Below are 17,476 nucleotides of genomic sequence, written 5' to 3'. Positions count from 1 at the left end.
AGCGTTCAGTTCTTCAGTCACACCCACCACATTGCATGTCCCCAGTAGCATCCTGTGGCCAGGTCCAGGGTGCTGGACAGAGCAGATGTTTAAAGAGTCCCATCATCACCTAGAGTTCTACTGGACATTCCACTCCACATCACTGAGGCCTACAGAGGGAATGCTTGCCCCGGGGAGGCTTTGCACGTGTTGTGTGAATCCATCTATATTTGCACGTTTTGTCGTTTTTGCTTCTTTTCACCAAAGTCAAAGGTTTGAGAATCTTGTGCCTTTTAACTTATCAGCTGGTGGCACAATGTGGCTTGACTCGACCAATAGGAGGACTGAAGAGCAGAACAACATGAGGACCCCGGTGTGAACTGAGCTGGCAAATAGGGCAAAGATGAAGCTCCACGGAGCCTTAGTTGCTCATTGAGCTCTCTGTGTGTGATCTTTCCCCTGGCTTAGAACTAAACCGCCCAAGAACTGTTTTACCAAGAGAAATGTCAGGACCGCTACAAATGAAGACATGCTGGGGTTTCCTTTCTTGTTGCTACTGTGAGTGAGCATATACCATACTGCTGTGCGATATATCTGAACATGCAATCATTTCCTAATACATGTAAGTCAGATCATTAGCTTTTACACCACAGGGCTGTATGTCAATTACAACTCAATGAAACTGGATAGATAGATAGTATATGTGCTTAGTCTCTTGGTCATGTCCAACTCTTTACAACACGATGGACTGAAACCTTATAGGATCCTCTGTCCATGGGATTGTCCAAGCAAGAATATTGGAGTGGTTTGCATTTCATTCTCCATGATGATATGTAGATAGAGAGATAGAGAGATCAATATATTTTAAAGGTGGCTATACCTCTTCCTGAGGTGGTTGATGACTTTAGAAGGCTATTTCCTGTCTTATTTTTATTTCACTTCAGGGAAGTATATCATATATATTAGTATATGTGTCTGTCCTTGATCAGGAACTCCGATGAGGAGCATTCTTGTCTGAATCCTGGAATCTCCATTGGTTGAAAAGGAGAGCAACCTGCAGCTTCAAAGGATGCTTTGAAGGGACAGAAATGACTCTCATGCTTCACCTCAAGGGGACAGAGACACATCCTGCTTCTTACACACCCTGGCCTGTCCCTGGGAGAAGTAAAGCCTGCTCTCTGGGCCCAGGAGGAAGAGCTGTGCTCTCTTGTGAGAGCAGAATATACTTTGCAAAACTCCCCAGTCCGCCTCGTTCCCCCACCCTGCAGTTCACCAGGTCTCTGAGGGCATCGCTGGTGCCTCCACCCAACCACGGTGGGGAGTGAAGGTCACAGTCAACTCCTCGACCCTTACATCTGGTATTCAATCATGCAGTAAAATAATTCGGCCTCCAGGGTGCCCCTGACCCCTGCTGTCCTCTCCGTCCACACAGTCCAGCCCACAGCCACACCTGGGTCCCAGCCATAACCTCCCTAGTTTCTGAGCTCCAGACCCACACTCCCATCTCCAGTTCACCCTCCACATTTCATCTTTCTAACTCACATTTCAGAATCTGCTTTCTGCCCCAAATCCTTCCATGGTGACCACATCTTCAGGGCAAACCCCAAACTCTTCTATCAGAATTCCAGCCAGCTCATGGTCCTCCAGATGTGACCCCCCCCCCAACCTCAGGTCTCACCTTTTCTTCCCTCCCAATGATACTGGTGCAGTTACACACACACACACACACACACACACACACACACACACACACACACATGTGGGAAATAGGTCATTTAACATTTGTGTGCTCTCTCATATGAGCTCTTCTGAGAACACTCAGACTCAACAAGTTCCTTTTCTACTCCCAGTCAAAAGTAGATACAAAGGTAGACGCTATCATTTCCATCCCTTGTTAATGGGTTTTTGCCTTATTAAGGGGCAATTTTCATATGAAAAATCCACATAAATCATTTAGAATGCTGGTTGACATGCCCTTATTGGAGTAATTGAAGGTCAAGTACTATTTATTTTTAATTTAAAAAATTACATTTATACTTTCATTTCCCTTTTCTCTAAAGCAGTTAATATAATATGACCTTCATAAAGTTTTTTTTAATCATACAGTCTTTGCTTGTATATTCCATTTTTCTTAAACATAAAACCATCATCCTTCAACAGTGGACAGCACTGTACATGCCCATCACCAACTCCCCCTGCACCCAGACAGTGCCTGTTTCCCAGGGTCTAGGGAATATTCTTTTCTCTCTAGAATGTATTCGCTTCTCCCCCATGGTGTCCACACCTCTTCAAGCAGCCTCTTCCCTCAAGTACAGTGTAGACGCTGTTGTTCAGTCACTAAGTCATGTGTCTTTTGTGACCATGGACTGCAGCTCTCCAGGCTTCTCTGTCCTTCACTATCTCCCAGAGTTTTCTCAAACTCAAATCCATTGAGTCAACGATGCCATCCAACCATCTCATCCTCTTTCACCCTCTTCTCCTCTTGTCCTCAATCTTTCCCAGCATAAGGGTCTTTCTGAGTAGTCAGTTCTTTGCATCTCGTGGTCAAATTATTGCAGCTTCAGCTTCACCATCAGTCCTACCAGTGAATACTCTCAGGGCTGATTTCCTTTAGGATTGATGGGTTTGATCTCCTTGATGTCCAAGGGACTCTCGAAAGTCTTCTCCAGTACCACAGTCTAAAAGCATATTCTTCAGTGCTCGGCCTTCTTTACGTCCAACTCTCACATCCGTATGTGCCTACTACGAAACCACAGCTTTGACTATTCAGACCTTTGTTGGCACAATGGTTTCTGATACACTGTCTAGGTTTGTCACAGCTTTTCTTCCAAGGAGAAGGGTCTTTTAATTTCATGGTAGCAGTTACTATCCACAGTAATTTTGGAGCCCAAGAAAAGAAAATCTGTCACTGTTTCCACTTTTTCCCTTTTTTTTTTTTTTTTTTTTTTTGCTATGAAATGCTTGGACCAGAGTTCAGGAGCTTCATTTTTTAAAATGTTTACAGTGTAGACATGCACCCCAGTTATTCTCATATTTCTTCTTTTAAAAAAGTAATTGATTATTACCCTTTGATGCCCACATTCTGCAGAATCTGAGTTCTTCAACCACCTACAGAAGATGGGTTTACCTGGGTCGTGGGTGTATTTCTGCTGTGTGACACCAATGCCTGGTACAGAGTAGGTGCTCTGCAATTATTTGTGAACTCTCCAAAGACAAGAATAAATTCCATTTTTGCAGGGGACTGGGAAAATCAAGTTCTGAGTCCTATTTGAAGCCACACTGTCTGGGGCTGGCTCAGGACGAGAACCTGGGTCCCACCCTCTAGAGCCAGCAGTCAGACCAGGCAGAAAAAGAACTGAGACCTCAGGTCGGGGCTGAGATGCCTCCTGAACCCTCCCTGGAGACATCAGAGCCAGGTCCGTGGACGGGCCGCCCCTTGCTGCAGGTCCACGGCTGTGGGAACCCCGAGGGATTGTGGCACCGTCCAGGGACCACATCCTTTTTGTCCTCTAGGGCCCTGTAGTCTCATCTGTACAGGGCCGGGGCGGGGCGGCTGGGTGCTCAGAGGTGCAGACATGCCTTCCATCCTGTCTGCGCTTCTCTGCCTCGGCCAGATGTGCAGGGCAGGGAGGGGAACTCAGCAGGGCACGGGACGCCCACCCGGCCCCAGTTCACGGGAATGTCAGGGCTCAGGCAGCTGGAGGGACCACGGATCCTGAATGGGAAGAGAATCAGCCCAAGCTTTCGGTGGCAAATCTCTCACTTCCAGGACTGAGTCTGGGCCAGAGGACCCCAAACCCTGCAGGTGAGTACCCCGGGGCTCCCGGGACCCATGTCTCACTTGAGTCCCTGGAACTTAGTGGGGGCAAGGTGGGGGCACTGGAATTCTAGAGTGATGCTGGTGAAACCTGAAAGGGCTCCTGAGCTGAGTTGGGGAGTGAGGGGTGGGGAGGTCCCTGGACTCAGCCTCTGACTTCTTTCCAGGGACCTTCCACAAACCCACCATCTGGGTTGAGCGTCTTTGGGCAGCTCAGGTTGCCAATGTGAATACACCATTCACAGAACTGGAATGTGAGAGTGAGTACACAGACCATCAGGGAGTATGCTGAAGTTGCTGGCTCTATTTGGAGAAGGAAATGGTGGTGCATTCCAGTGTTCTTGCCTGAAAAATCCCATGAACAGAGCAGCCTGCCAGCCTACAGTCCATAGAGTTGCAAAGAGTCAAAACCGACTGAGCGACTTCATTTTCTCTCATTTCATTTTAAAATTTATTTATTTTTATTTACTAGCTCCATCTTTCTAATCTCACAATGTATATATTTTATTGAAGTCTAGATGACTTACAGTGTTTCAGGCACACAGCAAGGTGATTTTCAGTTATACAAATACACATGCATTATGTTTCAGAATATTTTCCTTTTTAGGTTATTGTAATATATTGACTATAGTTCCCAGTGCTATACAGTAAACCTTTGTTGCTTGTTGCATGTCTTCTTGTTTTTTAATTAGAAATCTAGCATTTGATTCATACTTCTATTTTAAGATTTATGGTATATTTCACCTCAGTGTTATGTTACAGTGGCAGTGGAAGCATGATGCCAAAATCCCACCTTGTCCAGATTAAAAGTAAATGGAAAACAATGGTAACGTTAATTGTGGGAGGAAATATTGAATCACATGATATTACTGGTGGGTTTCCCTTGTGACTCAGATGATAAAGAATCCCCCTGTAATTTGGAAGAGCTGAGTTTGATCCCTTAATTGGGACGATCTCCTGGAGAAGGAAATGGCAACCCACCCCAGTATTCTTGCCTGGAGAATCCCCATGGACAGAGGAGTCTGGCTGGCTGCAGCCCATGGGATCACAAAGAGTCAGACAGACTGAGGGACTAACGCTATTCTCAAGGCTCTGAACTTGAGAGGTTCACTTTCCCATTCGTATAGAGAGAAAATGTTGCAGAACAGACAGAACCTCTTGTCTTGTTGGGGGCTTAGAGGGACATTATGTCCAGACCTGCATGGACAACTTCAAGAACAAAGGATTCCAGGATTAAGTTTCCACAGTGGAGGGGACATAAGTATAGCTATGGCTGATCCATGTTGATGTATGGCAGAAACTATCACAATATTGTAGTTGATCTTAAATTTAAAATAAATAAAATAAGGGTAAAAAAAAGATTGCAACAGGATTTCCCTGGTGGTCCAGTGATTGGGAATCTGCCTGCCGATGTGGGGGACATGGGCCTGATCCTGGGACCAGGAAGATTCCACATGCCTCGGGGCAGTTAAGGACGTGGGCCACAAGCCCATGTGCCTAGGGTGGGTGCTCCACAGCACGAGAAGCCACGGCGATGAGAAGACCCTGTGCCACTGCAAAGAGCAGCCCCCCCTTCCTGCAACTAGAGAAAACCTGTGCCCAACAATGAAGACCCAAGTCATCCTAATTAATTAATCAAAAGTTTGCAATAAACAGCTACAACTCCTCCTCTTTTAGAGTGTGTGTGTTTTTGTGTGTGTGAAAGTGTCAGTTCACAGGTGGGTATTTAATCTGTATTGTTCTCTCTTTTCCTTGGAATTTTCCTCCCCATGTGCTAGGGTTATTTCACATTCAGTAAACACAACCATCCCTTCCCTCCAAAAAAGACCAACTAACTCAGGTAAGATGATTCTTTGGGGAACGAATTCACCAGCTTGTTGGTCTGCTGGCTTTCCAAATAAAGTCACTATTCCTTTCCTGAAGATCTCATCACTCTGTCCATGACAAGCAAGGTGAGGTTGGACTCAGAGCACATTCATGGGACATCAGCAGAGGTGTTTTTTTAAGACAAAGTCCATAGACGTCACTCTCACAATTGATATCTGTGGTTTAAAGGACGATACGCAGATGGCCAACAGGCATATGGAAAGATGCTCAGCATTGCTCATAAGTAGAGAAAGGCCAACTGACACTGCAATGAGGTACCACCTCATACCGATCAGAATAGCCATCATTAAACAGCTGACGAATCATAGATGCTGGAGAGGGTGTGGAGAAGAGGGAAACCCTCTCACACTGTTGGGAGAGTGTAAGCTCGTTCAGTCATTGGGGAAAACAGTATGGAAGTTCCTCAAAAAAACTAAAAGCAGACTTTCCATATGATAGTACAATTCCAGTCCCGAGCATATATCTGGAATAAAACACACCTTGAAAACATTCATGCAGCCCTGTGTTCATAGCAGCACAACGTACAGTAGCCAAGACATGGGAACAGCCTAAATGTCCTTCAACAGATGAATGGATAAAGAAGATGTATGTGTTTATGCACACAGAGAATGGAATACTTCTCAGACATTTAAAAACATGAAATAATACCATTTGCAGCAGCATGGATGGAACTGGAGATTAACATAGTAAGTGAAGCAGACAGAAAGAGAAAGACAATTTTCATGTGATATCACCCATATGTGGACTCTAAAAGGAACATATCAGTGAAACAGGAAGAAACTCACAAACATAGAGAAAAGGCTTGTGGTTGCCAAGGAGAGAAGGATTGGGAGTTTGGGACTAGCAGATGAAGTCTATTTTTATATAGAATGGATAAGAATGAGGTCCTACAGTAAGGTACAGGGAATTCTATTCAGAATCTTGACATAAATCATAATGGAAAAATATATATGTCGAGCTGAATCAGCAGAAATGTACAGCAGAAATGAACTATATTTCAATAAATTTTTTTAAATGTTTAAAAATGTGTTATTTATATATCTGCAATGAAACATTGCTTTGCCAACAAAGATCCGTCTAGTCAAGGCTATGGTTTTTCCAGTGGTCATGGATGGATGTGAGAGTTGGACTGTGAAGAAAGCTGAGCACCGAAAAATTGATGCTTTTGAACTGTGGTGTTGGAGAAGACTCTTGAGAGTCCCTTGGACTGCAAGGAGATCCAACCAGTCCATCCTAAAGGAGATCAGTCCTGGGTGTTCATTGGAAGGACTGATGCTGAAGCTGAAACTCCAGTACTTTGGCTACCTCATGCGAAGAGTTGAATCATTGGAACAGACCCTGATGCTGGGAGAGATTGGGGGCAGGAGGAGAAGGGGACGACAGAGGAAGAGATGGCTGGATGGCATGACAGACTCAATGGACATGTGTTTCAGTAAGCTCCGGGAGTTGGTGATGGACAGGGAGGCCTGGCATGCTGTGGTTCATGGGGTCGCAAAGAGTCGTATGCGACTGAGCAACTAAACTCAACTGAATGAAACATTACATGGCATTAAAAACGCACAAACTGATATACCAAAAAATACAGGTCAATTCTGAAACATGATATTAAGTAAATAAAAGGAAATTTTAAGAAGGGTGACTGGACTGTTACTCCATTACATACACAACAATCAAGAGGAGACCAGATTTTTTACTTAGGGCGCATCACTAATGTTAACGATCCCACCCCCAATAACATGGTGTGGAAACGCTGCCCTGACTGAGGTTCTCTCCTGTCTATGAATAACAGCTGGGTGTATGTCTGCCCTTGGAGTCCTGAAACAGCTGGGCCGTTTTGTCCCTGTTGGGAGCTGATTGGAGATATGCCCCTCACTCAAGCATTCTGGAGCTTGAAAGTCTCTACTTGACGTATTTTGTGTTCATTTGAGTATGTAGTAAGCAAGGTTGTCCACCTTTTCAGGCAGAACAAATCCCCCTCCCAAAAAAACACCACCATCATCTGTACACACGTTACCTTTGTGTACATGTGTGGTCCTTGGATTGGAAAGGGAGCAAGAGAGACAGAAAAGGTGTCTGTAAAATTTTCCATTCACAGTCGCGAAATAATTTCAGATGAAGAAGAGTCAGAGAAAGACAAATGTCACATGATATCGCTTATTTGTGACATCTAAAATAATGAACTTATTTATAAAACGGACACACAGAGAATGAACTTATGGTTACCAGGGGGTATAGTGTCGGGGGGATTAGAGGTTTGGGATTGACATATACACAGGGCTATATTTAAAATGGATGACCCACAAGGACCTACTCTTATAACACAGAGAATTCTACTTGATATTCATTGACTCCCTAAGTGAGAAAAGAATTTAAAAGGAATAGATGCATGTATATGAATAACTGAATCACTTTGTTGTACAGCTGAAACTAACACAGTCTCTTAATCACATATAACCCAATATAGAATTTTTTGCAATTTTCAAGGAGCCATAATATCTATGTCTGTTCCTCTCATAAGAATGCAGAATCAAAGACTGTATTAATGAGTCTTTAATTGAAAACCGCACTGAGCCTGAGATATGACGTGGGTATATGTGATTTCTCCTCTGCAAAGACTTAAGGTTAATGGGATTTATCATGAGCTAGGGAAAAGCATGCTGCATGGTACATACAGAATCACAGTTACTACTTCCTGAAGGCAGCAAGATCTGTTTGAATCATCTTAGTTTATACTGTTCAGAAACAAAAGGTGAGGCTCGGGTCATGAGGCCTGCTCAGTGACGAGGCTCAGGTCAGACTTCCACCCCTGGTGTGAGAAGAGGCTGCCCATCTTCCCCTGCGACCGACACCAGGCTGACTGCATGAACAACACCGCCCGCCTTCCGCATCCTGTGACTCGGTCAGCTTTGCTCAGTTCTGCCTCCTGCCTCACAGAAGCAGAGCCATGTGGCCACACTCCTCAGCTTCCTGAGTCTCGGTGAGTCTGGAAAGACCCGGTAGGAGAGGGTTATGGTGGAAATCGGGGGTCTCCACACCACTGACCAGGTTCCCTGGATGAGGGTGCAAGGAGCGTGGGGTCCATCAGGATAAGCCAACTCTGACGGGCTTTTCCTTCTAGGATTCTGTGTGAGTCTGAGGATCTGGGCAGCTATGGGTGAGTCCTCTCCACCCCTTATTTCTGTGTTCAGCAGGGCAGGCGGGGCTGAGGCAGATGACACTGGGGGGCAGGGTGAGACCCCTGTCAGTACACTGAGAGCTGCATGCCCTGTGGATCCCAGGTCCTCCTATTGGCCTTGATACTCACCTTCACTCTCCCCAGAGGTTAGCCCAGCTCTGGACTCTGGACCTGAAGGCACAGTGTGAAGTCTGGGAGCTGAAAGCTGGGCCCCCTGAGTGTCATTTCTATCTTGAGAGGGAGCGAGGGGCTGCAGCCCGCAGACCCCTCTCCAACAAGGTGGCATCTCCAACCAGCCCTTCACAACGGATCTGCAGGACCGCCCGCTTGATCCAACCCCAGGGGCGGGGCTGGGCATCAGACAGGGCCACCTGGACCTGGTCCCACATTTGATGGAGGCTAGCTAACAAAGGAGTGGGGCTCATGGTTTCCTTCCTGCTTTTCAGTCAGGTGGCTTTTTCACTTTTTAGTTGTGTTAGTCGCTTGGTCGAGTCCGACTCTTTGCAACCCCATGAACTGTAGCTCACCCAGATCCTCTGTCCATGGGGTTCTCCAGGTAAGGATACTGAAGGGGGATGCCATTACCTTGTCCAGGGGATTTTGCCAACTCAGGGATTGAAACCTGCTCTCCTGCATGGCAGGAATATTCTGTACCATTTGACTATAACAAATCCAACAGGGAAGTCCTTTCACTTCTTTTCCATGTATCAATTTTTCTGTGGTGTTTTCCTTTGCCTGCATCATGGGGTTTACAGAATCTTAGTTCCCTGATCAGGGATCAACCAGGGCACGTGGCAGAGAAAGTGTTGAGTCCTAACCACTGAACCGCCAGGGAATCCCCGGTGTTTTGTGATTTGAGAGAAAGTTTTTCAACATTTTGTCAACCCAAGGAGTGCTTCCTCTCCTGAGAAGAATCGCTTCTGAGAATCATATTCTTAGAAACTCCGTGATGTCCGTCGTGGGTTGACTGTGTCTCTGTCTGTCCCCAGGCCCAGGTGTCCTTGAGCATCAAGGTGATGCACTTTAGGGGAGGAGAGTTGGAAGAATTGAAGGGGAAGGGCCCATGGGGGCAGTGGGGAGAGGAGACTGTTCCTATTTGCCTCTCAAAGCCTGTGCCTCCTTCTGTCCTAGGTGAATATGACAAGCCCTCTTTGTCAGCCTGGCCAAGTCCCATGGTTCCCTTAGGACAGATTATGACTCTTCAGTGTCACTCCCATTCTCCATTTGCATTATTCAGACTGTTCAAAAGAGACGGGACCAGTTGGCCGGAGCTCCAGGGACATCTCAACACCTTCACCCTTGGCCCGGTGACCTGAGAACATGCTGGGTCCTAGAGGTGTTCTGGATTCTGTTGGTCTCTCTCTGTGTGGTCCGATGTCAGTGACCCTTGCAGACTGTGGTCACAGGTAGGAGGGGTCCAGTCCAGCCTGGGACAGCCGTGCCTGCATTAATCCTATCTTATGTCCACATGCCAGTGCACCCAAGGCTTACTCAGGGTCCCCAGTCAGGACAGGGCCAAAGAAAGAGCACCCACTCTGAGAGTTTAAACTCAGGGTGTTGAATAAAGGGATGGGGTGCCCCAGCACAGGAAGGAGGATCCTCCCTAGTCATTAGTTAGACAGGATGCGGCCACTGCCTGTCAGCAGGGAGGGCGGGGAACGACCCTGATCCAGCACCTGCCACCCAGTAGGGAGCTGTAATCCCTTATGAAGGAGCTGAGGTCCAGGGAGGAGTCCCAGGAATGTCTCCAGAGGCATGAGGTGGGGTCACAGATGGGAAATGTTCCATTTTTTCTCCACTTCCTTCACAATAATGCTGGTCATCACCCAGATTATAGGAGATGTGTGTGAAGGGAGCCAGGGTATGCATCATCCCAGTCCCACACCATGCATATTAGGGATGGGATGAAACTGAGAGCATGGCCACCTACTCCAGTATTCTCACCTGAAGAATCCCATGGACAGAGGAGTCAGGTGGGTCCTCTACACTCCATGGGGTCCCACAGAGTCGGACACAACTGAAGTAACTGAGTGTGCATGCATGAAACTGAAAGCGGATCCAACAACTAAAGAGTTTAGAATAAACACAGAGGAGGCTGGATGTCTTGGGCAAAGAGGGACAGAAAAGAATGAGCCAGACCCGAGAACAAGGCTAAAGAAAATGCAACAGAACACACAGGAAAGGTAATTGGCTTTGGTGGTTCATGGGGACATTTTTCACACCTTCAGTTCTCAGGGGAAGCGCTGAGGCGGGGTGACCACTGAAGCTCACAACCTCTTTGCTCCTCGATTTGTTCACGAAACCCTCCATCTCAGCCCACCCAGGCTCCCTCGTGCAGGTGGAAGGGAATGTGACCCTACGCTGTCACTCACCGCTGCTGCTGAACAAATTTATCCTGCACAAAAAAGGCAGCAACGGGCATCTCCAGAGACGTGGAGAGACGTTCACGGGCGGGCATGCTGCAGCTGACTTCTCCACTGGCCCCATGACCTCAGGGAGTGCGGGCACCTACCGATGCTATGGCTTTCCCAGCCGCTCCCCCTATGAGTGGTCAGCCCCCAGCGACCCCATGGACATCGTCATGACAGGTGAGTGTGTCCAGACCAGTCCCCTCTGCTGTCTGTGTCACAGAAGGTCTGGTGTCCAGTCCAGCGTCAGTACCGGGAGACAATGACAGGCGTGCAGACACACTCACACACTCAGGAGAAGGAACAATGCAGACAGAGAGGAGGTGTGAACACGGAAGGGAAAAGAGAACAGAGCACCTGCCATGTGGTAAAGAGAGGACACAGCCGGTGACAGAGTGAAGCAGCAAGAACGTGAAAGAACGATCAGTGGAGCAAGATGTACCAGAGCAGGGACCCGGGCATTTCCCGGCTCAGGCATCCAACGATGGCTTGTTAAGGGGTTGGTTTCCTGCTTTCATGTCAGAACTCCCTTCCTCTGTCCAGAGCACCGTGGTACCAGACGCCCTTGCAGTCTGACCCCTGGGTGATCAAGACAGAGGCTGGCAGCGTGAATTTGCTCAGCCTCATTGTTTAACGTGTTCTTCTGATAGATTGTTGCTGAATCACACAAACACGCTGGGGTTCTTGGCCTCCGGAGAAGAATTCAATCTGGAGCCAGGGATGAGGCTAGCTCACTCCAAACGGGACTTATTGAATATGTGGCTCTTACCTGTGGGCTTGGCTTCCCCCTGGTTGAATAGGGAGATGTATCCTGAGTCTAGCCTTTACTCACGACTTTATATTTTCAGAGTTTCCAGAAAAGCCTGCTAATTTACCCCACCTTAAAACTCGGTGGGCAAAGCCTGTATTTCACTGGTATGATTATTTGGCTGCAGTGTTTGTTCCTTCTTTGGGAACTACAGATGTTATGCTATGAGTGGATGCTTTGACTAATTTTACTCAACAGGCATTACAGGATTCTCAAAAAGCAATTTCAGCTCTTAATGCTGAGCAAGCATAAATTAGAAAGGTGGTCTTAAAAAACAGATTAGCTTTAGATATTCTGACAGCTGTGCAAGGAGAACTCGTGCCATCATTCATACCCAATGCTGTACTTATATACCTGATATGAGCACTAATGTTACTTATTTTGCTAAACACATGAACAAGATTACTGGGGCTATGGATACTCCTGAAGCCTCAATTGCCTCACTTTGGGAGACGTTAACTAGTTCCCCATGGTGGAAAACGATCTTAATTACAATAATGTTGATTGTTCAATTTTTGCTGTTTGCTCCCCGCATCTGTAACTGTGTAATTGGATTTGTTTCTAGTCGCATGAAGGTTTTTAAGTTACAAATGGTTGCCCAAGCTCCTATGAGTGCCACAGCCTCCTCCAACTATTACTTGCGGCCCCTGGATCAGAGACCCTCAAATGAGGGTTAGGAGAATATGTTGCCTTAACAATTTAGGGACCATGCCCCTAAACAGCATGAAGAAGTTATGGAATGAAAACAATGCCCATTTCCCTTGGCAACATAATTCTCCTAAAAGAAAAGGGGGGAATGAGAGAGTCAATTCCTATGCAGGTTGATAAGAAGTCTAGGGGTTCCCATGGAGAGAGGGGTCTGGAATTCTCAAGGAGGAAGAAAGGACAAACTTTATTTCCCCCTCTACATTCTTTAGAATTATATAACAATAATGTATCCTGCTTGACAACAGTCTCTGGAAAATCTTTCTGGTTAATTCTGTTATCTCAAAATGTACATTATTGGAAGTAGGTCTGATGAGGTCTTTACAACCTCCAGACATTCTTTTGATTCACTGTAATAGCTAATTTGAGAGTATATAATTCCAGTGCTAAGACCAGCAAGGGGGTATTCTTTCTACTCCCTCTGATGTCTATGTCAGAAGCTTTCTCTATCTCCTTTATACTTTAATAAAACTTTATTACACAAAAGCTCTGAGCGATCCAGCTTTGTCTCTGGCCACAGATTGAATTCTTCTCCGGAGGCCAGGAAAGCTGGCATCTTTGTGTGATTCAGCAACAACCTTTCACTTCTGCAGAAAGAGGGAGGAGTTGTCCCTGCCAACCCTCCCTACTAAGGAGTCCCTTCCAACCCCTGTGGGTGGGCAGGGCAGCACTGAACTCTCCCTCAAGTTTGAGGTAGTCAAAGACCCAATGATATTCTGGCAAGTTCCTGGCCATATTGTCTGGTTCTGGGTGAGTACCATGTTTTCTGATGGTCCCAGCAGAACCTAGTAGGTTCCTTTTTTCAAGAGAACCCCACATCTCATTGATGTTTAAAGTATATTTTTCTTATTCATTTTTGTTGAAGTCTAGTTGATTTACCATGTTGCTAATTCCTGTTGTCCATAAGAGTGATTCAGTTGTTCATATAGATATATTTGTTTTTTAAAAAAAGGATATTAAGTGACACTCCATATTTAAAGCTATGCTTGAATTTTTCCCTGTGCTGGATATTCTTTACTGTGGGGCTTTCTCTTCTGGCGGTGGGCAGTCTTCTCATGCAGTGCTTCTCTTGTTGCACACTTCGGGCTTTAGTCCTCTATTTAGGACTAGAGTTATTGTATGCTGTAATATCAAGGTCTCCTCCTTCCAGGTCTGTCCAAGAAACCCTCTCTCTCAGCCCAGGGGGGGGCCCGTGGTGAGATCAGGGGAGAATGTGACCTTGCTCTGCAGCTCCGAGCGTGCCTTTGACCAGTTCCTTCTCCTGAGGGAGGGGCAGAATCTTGGGCGGCAGCTCGCTGGAGGGCGGGGCCCCCGCGGAGCACTCCAGGCAGCTTTCCCTCTGGGTCCTGGGACCCCAGCCCACAGCAGGCTCTACCCCTGCTATGGCTCCTTCACTCGCTCTCCCTACTTGTGGTCAGACCCCAGCGACCCCCTCCTCCTGTCACAGGTGAGGAACCTCTTCCTGGCCCATTCTTTCTTGTTGCTGTCCAGTCGCGAAGCTGTGTCCAATTCTAAGCAACCCATGGGCTGTAGCACGACAGATCCTCTGTGCTTCACTATCTCTCCTTCATATATCACAGCCTCGTCCTGGTGAAGGTGGTTGTGTAACTCAATGAACTTATAAGACATGACGTGCAGGGCCACCAACATTGAGAGATCCTAGTGAAGAGTATTGACAAAACTTAGTTCACCAGAGGAGGAGGAAATGGCAACCCACTCCAGTGTTCTTGCCTGGAGAACCATGAAGAGTCCCATGCTTTACAGTACACTAAATCACTTTCTGTTGGCCCACAAGTCCATTTGGGTTTTTCCATAACATCTTACTCTATCACTGAGCTCTATCTCAAGGGCCCTGTGCTGGTGTCAGGGAACCTTAGGGCTTCTGGAGAAATGGAGGCAATGAGAACCAGAGAGGAAGAGAGATGGTCGATGCCATCTCAGCCCTCTCCCACCTCCTGTATGGATGCTCCACATCAGAGTCCTGTCCATGCAGGCAAATAAAGAAAAGGGTCCTGGTAGACCCAGGAGGAGGAGAGGCTAGGCTGCTTTGGGAAGATCAGAGATTGCATTGGCCCCTCGCTGTTAATGTTTTCCCAGAAGCACCGCTGACATGCAGGTGATTTCCCAGTTAAGGAGCATCGATACTCATTCCTGGAGCAGAGAGAATGTCTCTTGCTTGCAGCTGTCCTTCACCACCAGGCATATCCTTCCCGCCTCCTTCCACCATCACATCTCCAGGATGGAGGTTCTACTCAACACATTCTCATGGAGGGACCAGAAGCTCTCCCCTGCTCCATCAGTGCTCTGAGGGATCACAGAGTCAAGGACAGGCAGGATATCAGCCTTCCAGAAAGAATAGTCCTCCCTCAGTGTGGCGAAGAAGGTTACTTGCTCACCCCTTCTGTCTTTTTTCCCCTAAGATCCACTACAAGTTCTTGCCCATCACCCATGGATCCACTCACCACAGAAGGTATGCAAGACGTCTGCCATCTCAGCAATTTTCTGAGAAGACAGAGGGTTCCTGGATGAGTGTTGGTTCTGCGACCTCCCAGCTCTGTGACTTTGGGCTCCTCAACGCCCCTGTCCTGTCAGCATTTGGGACCATGGTCTGCATTACAACCAGAGGGGGAACTGAGACCCTGGGACTGAGAGTTTCTAAATTGGACCAAGTGGGTCAGAGGCCCCATGCTTAAGGGAGATGCTCACCCTCACTCCACCAGGATCTTTCGGGATGGAGGTGGGTGCCCAAGGGTGAATTTTAGGGAACACTTTTAATATGTGCTATTCCTCTGTTAGTGTTTTAGGAACGAAACATCCCACAATTCAGAAGTTAAAGTGTCATATCTTCTTGAGAATTCCATTCAAGGTATATGTGGATTGAGGGGGGAATGTATTGTGGATTAAAGAGGTCTCCATTCTTGCAAAAACACCATGCCTTGTCATACGGGCAGCAGAGAAAAACTGCATTGGTCCCTGGGGGACCTTGGTTCAGAGCTCTGCTGGTCTTGCATCTCCTCTTTACTTTATCAACGGCTAGCATCTCTTCTGGATGCTTTTGGACCTCCTGGGATATGGAGACCATAACTGATCAGCTTGAGAGATGCCAACACAGTTTGATGCAAGGGTAACCTAAATCCAGTGTGTAAGGGAACAGCCTATGAAACCAATAACCAGACCTTCTACCGTTTGCTTGTTGGCAGAATCACGGTTTCCTCAAGGCCACTCCAGCAAGCTGTATCTTCTCCTTAGATACTCCATAGGCTTCATCTCTACCAGCAGCTTCCTCACTGTTCTTGTCTGTCACTGGTTACCCAAAAAGTAAGTCTGAAGAGGCGATCTCAGCGTCATCTGACCCAGGGGGAAGAGGACTTTTAGTAGAGAATGGCGTTTTCATTTCTTGTACGTTAAAAACTGATTTCCATTGTTGAGATCTCCAGTGGAAACTCATCCAGAGACCCAAGGAACTCTGTTCTTTTTATGAAAATATGTGTTGATTTATTCTTGGCTGCATCAGCTCTTGGCTGCAGCATGGGGGATCCTCATTGCAGTGCTGGGGTTTGGTTCAAGCCTCCAAGGCACACAGGCTCAGCAGTTGCAGCACATGAGGCTTAGTTGCTTCAAGGCAGGTGGGATCATAGTTCTCCCACCAGGCATAGAACCCACACTCTGCACTGGAAGGTGGACTCTTAATCCCTGAGCAACTGGGGACATCCCAAACACTGTTCGTCCCTTTAAGTACAGCCATCTGTTTTTTCCCCTACATGATCTTGGGAATCTACTGATATGCAGAAGAGAATGGTGCATAACAGAAGACGTAGGATGGGTCTGTGACTTTGCACAGATTCGTGAGACAGTCTGTGAATGGCTGGGCTTGTATAAGTGATTTTTTTTTTTTTTTTTTTAGTGGAGTAGACAGGCTCAGCAACCTGGGGCACACCACTGCCTTGTTCTGGTTTTGACGTCCCCATCACACATACAGAGGTCTGGAATAACTGCCTCCATCCCCAAGGGCTTGACTCTCTTTCATTAGCAGATGTTGCCATCATGGAAGGAGAGCCCAAGGAAGACCAAACAGTGAGAGGCGAGGTGAGTCCGCCCAGCCCAAACCGTCGCCACAGCCTGTGACCCTCCAATGCCCAATGTCCCAGCCTTCGAAGACCCCGTCTCAGTCCATCATTCACATCTCCTTCCTCTCAGGACTCTGCAGTAGAAGACGTGATATACGCCAGTTGAACCTTGGGACCCTCTCCGAGAGACTGTTCACTTCCACTCCCCTTAGCCCCGTGCATCCCTCTGCCGAGCCCAGTACCTGCAAGGGTTTAAATATAAACCAAGATCGTGCAGAGCCCTGATCTGGCCCCGCCCTCTGAGCACACAGAGTGTTACAAAGCAAAGACTTAGATCTCTTTTTAAAGGGGTTCCTCCGTGGAGACTCCTCCGCCTCCTCCAAAGCAGTCCAGCAGCTCTGAGGTGAACAGTGGAGTCCAAGAATTATAGGATCGCCTTCAAAAGTTCCACAACCTCTTAGTAATCTCCTGGCTATTCTAGGACTCTGTTTTAACTATCTAACCTTTCGGGGAGAAGTTATTATAATACTAGGTATGTTACTATGATCATCCTACTTTTTCTAAAATACCAATAAACCATAAAAAACTTGCCAGTTGAGTCTTCAAATTATTCAGTTAAAAAAAGAAACA

General features: G+C 46.9%; 1 pseudogene; it reads left to right on the top strand.

Moving 5' to 3' along the window:
• The first annotated feature begins 295 nt into the window (after window positions 1-295).
• Window positions 296-17,131, top strand: LOC136157673 (putative killer cell immunoglobulin-like receptor-like protein KIR3DX1; annotated as a pseudogene).
• The last annotated feature ends 345 nt before the right edge of the window (window positions 17,132-17,476 follow it).

Source organism: Muntiacus reevesi, chromosome 2 (genome assembly GCF_963930625.1).
Source record: "Muntiacus reevesi chromosome 2, mMunRee1.1, whole genome shotgun sequence".
Lineage (NCBI taxonomy): Eukaryota > Metazoa > Chordata > Mammalia > Artiodactyla > Cervidae > Muntiacus > Muntiacus reevesi.
This window is presented reverse-complemented; position numbering and strand designations above follow the sequence as displayed.